At 38.9% G+C, this 3,354-nt stretch overlaps 1 protein-coding gene across 1 annotated transcript in view; it reads right to left on the reverse strand.

The window, feature by feature from the left end:
- LOC145457015 (uncharacterized) overlaps positions 1-3,354 on the reverse strand; it is a 53,883-nt gene that overhangs the window by 49,216 nt on the left and 1,313 nt on the right. The window lies entirely within an intron of this gene.

Consider the following 3,354-nt stretch of genomic DNA (forward strand, 5'->3'; position numbering starts at 1 on the left):
GTTTATAACAGTTTTGGCATCGGCATAAATCAATGTTAGCAGACTTGAATCAACCATATGAAACGCTACATCTCGGTATTTCTTGTCAAACGGGAGTCGCAATACTTGCCAGTGCCAACAAACAGTCAGGAGAAAAACCGAATTGATAACGACGTTCAAGAACGAATTCACCCGATACAAACAGACTGCTTCTGTAATATCGAAACTCAGCAGTCAATTCGCCACGCGTGAAAAAAATCACGTGAATTCGCACAGATCGCAAATACTAATGACCATGCCAATATACGGGTTGCTGACACTTTCGGATATCACAGCCTTCACCACCTGATATTAACCAATCGTTACTCACCACGGGCTGCTTCAATTATAATAATAATCATAAATATAATATGAGAACATATTCACGCGGTATGGAAAAATCTAGAAAGGTGTTGAATGTCGTACGTTACACTCTTCGAGAAAGAGTATGTATTTGCACCCTTGTACCATCCCTGATATACGGGTGTGAATTTACACCCATGGCACACGAAACCAGAACCAACCTCAGACTTATACCGCGGTATAAATCGAGCACTACATTTTACTTCAAATTATCCATGTATGTAGGAACGTAGGAAGGTATGCAAGTACGCACGCTCTTAGCGAAAACACTGTATTCACCAAAGGACCGAAAATGGTTATACACGAAAAATATAGCCTAACTCAGAATTATATCGCGGTCCATCCCACTAGGGATGGTGTGAACCTCTGAAAGGTTTTGGCAGGGTTGTAACCAAGTCACATGGTTCCGAGTCACGAGTCAATCTTACTTTTGTGGTTTTGACTCGAGTCAAGTCGAGTCATTTTCAATTCATCACTGAGTCGAGTCCGAGTCCAAGTCACCGTTTACCGGGTCAAGTCCGAGTCATAGTGTTATGACTCGAGTCCGAGTCCAAGTCACTGTATTGGAGTCATGTTAATCCGATGTTTTCAATCCTGCTTGGGTGATATCGAATTCCTTGCTTGCCAAACATGCTTATTTTGTCCCTACCAGAGTCTTGGCACATGTTTATTTAGGTAGATTACGGACAGCTCCTGGCCTCATTTCCCGATGCTACAGATAGACGAGACAGGCCGCCGATATGATAACTTTACTAATCTTAAATCAAATATCTGTCTTGTCAGTCTGATACATCACAAATACAAGCATTCAGTTTTTATTACGACCACATCGACGACAACTCACAAATAGCTGATTGAGAACTAACGAATTCAAGTCTACATACTATCTGATAGAGAACCTACGAATTCACGTCGACAAATAAGGTGATAGAGAATCAACATATGCATGTTTATGTAGGGGTATTTTCACCATGCCAGCATGCTGTAACAGCGTGCATGCCGCTATGTGCAGTGACAAAAACATATACCTTTTGATATTACTAAAGGTTTCCCAATTGCATTACAGATTACAATGCAGTTACAACATTGGAGAAATAATTGAGGCAGTTAAAAAACATTTTTTCCAATTCCAGCTACTTCTTAGAATTGTTGGATTGCCTAAAATAAACTCAAATTTGGCTCAATTCGGACCGGTAGAAAGAAATGCTCTGGGATAAAATTTTGGATTAATTACGAATAGACATTCTCGAATTTTACTGGCTACCTCACGATATTGTCAGATTGTGTAAAATATTATTCATAGCAAATTTGGCTCAATTCCATCAAGAAGAAGCGAAGTTATTAGAGTAGGATATTTTGGATATAAAAAAATAGTCGGCTAACCCAGTGTTGGGATGACTCGAGTCATGACTTGACTCGAGTCAGACTCGAGTCACCTTTTTCGAATGACTTGACTTGACTCGAGTCACTTTGCTAAAATGACTTGACTTGACTTGACTCGGCGTATTAAAAATATGGATTGACTCGTGACTCGGAGCAAAATTCACGAGTCAATTTCAAGTCATCAAGTAATCGGTGTCGATAAAAATCACTGAATCTTGCATATGTTCGGATTGTTCGAGAAACGCTGGTGTAACCGTGAGCGCGACCAATCATTTAATGATCGTGCGTTTTACTGAGCCTCCATTGCTCCCTCACAAGTGAATTGACCGCAAACGAAGTGATCGAAGCTTACAGCTTCCGTTGTCGTAAACCAGTATAGTAAAGTAATTAATCTCTGTTTTTACCTTAACCAAACCTCTTGTTTTATTGAAATTGAATTAGAATATAGTTTATATAGTCCTCGACCATTGGCACAGGCTCGAATTGTATCATATCGATTTGTGAATGGGTAATGTATTGTATCCTATCAATTCGTATCTATTCTCTATTTTGGCTGGTAACTATAAACTCTGGTCTAGCAGTTCTACGTATATGTGAGCGATACAGCGCCTTCTTGCGTGTATATTTACCTCTATATTCGTTCATCGGTATAAAATCAATGACCACTCAATCTGTATTTCAGACAGCTTGCAAAATGCAATGACGTTATCATGCCCCATGCTTCGAAAAGGCAACTTGACTTGGATTGTGACTTGACTCGTGACTTGACTTGACTTGACTCGACTTGACTCGAGTCACCTTCAAAAATGGAGTGACTTGACTTGACTCGAGTCACCTTTGAAAATCGATTGACTTGACTTGACTCGAGTCAAAATGGGCAATGACTCGAAATGACTCGTGACTCGAAGGGAGTGACTTGATCCCAACAGTGGGCTAACCACTAGTATGTAATTATATTATATGAAAAAATTTCTCACTAAAAATACTCCATTAATTTTCAAATCCAAAATTTTCTCTTCTCATATCATTGATTCTACTTGTTAAAATTTACCAGATTCGGTGTTCTATTAATGTAACATAACAATTTTATCAAGTAGCCATCAAGTAAAATAAAAAAGAAGTTATTTTTGAACAGTCCTATTGTACAAATATCCCACAACATCAGCCATTCATTATTACTCACGTGCACAATGCACATACCTAATAAAACGTCAAATGGACGGAGGGTATTGTATGTTTTCACAGACGGCAGATCAAATCAATGATGAGTTACATTACAAAAATACAAAAGTGGAGAGCAGATCCTCAGATATATTAAAGCGGCATGGCCTTAGAATAAATCCCCATCTACTGAATACACTTTCCACTGGTGCACTAAATGCAGGTATTGACAAGCAATTTTGAACCTCACTGAAGAGCGTTGGATACTCATTCTTTGTAGTCGCCTAAAAATGCAAATAATCATCGCCTTCAAATCTACACATGAGCTTATCAGTCTCTCCCAAGTACTTGACCATCTGAGTCATTGCATTGGCTCTAATTGAACTTTCTTTCGATTCTTTCCTTGTATAGTTGAAAAGTCTGGAGTAC

Source organism: Botryllus schlosseri, chromosome 15, assembly GCF_051294905.1.
Source record: "Botryllus schlosseri isolate E-star chromosome 15, Bs_hap1, whole genome shotgun sequence".
Classification (NCBI taxonomy): domain Eukaryota; kingdom Metazoa; phylum Chordata; class Ascidiacea; order Stolidobranchia; family Styelidae; genus Botryllus; species Botryllus schlosseri.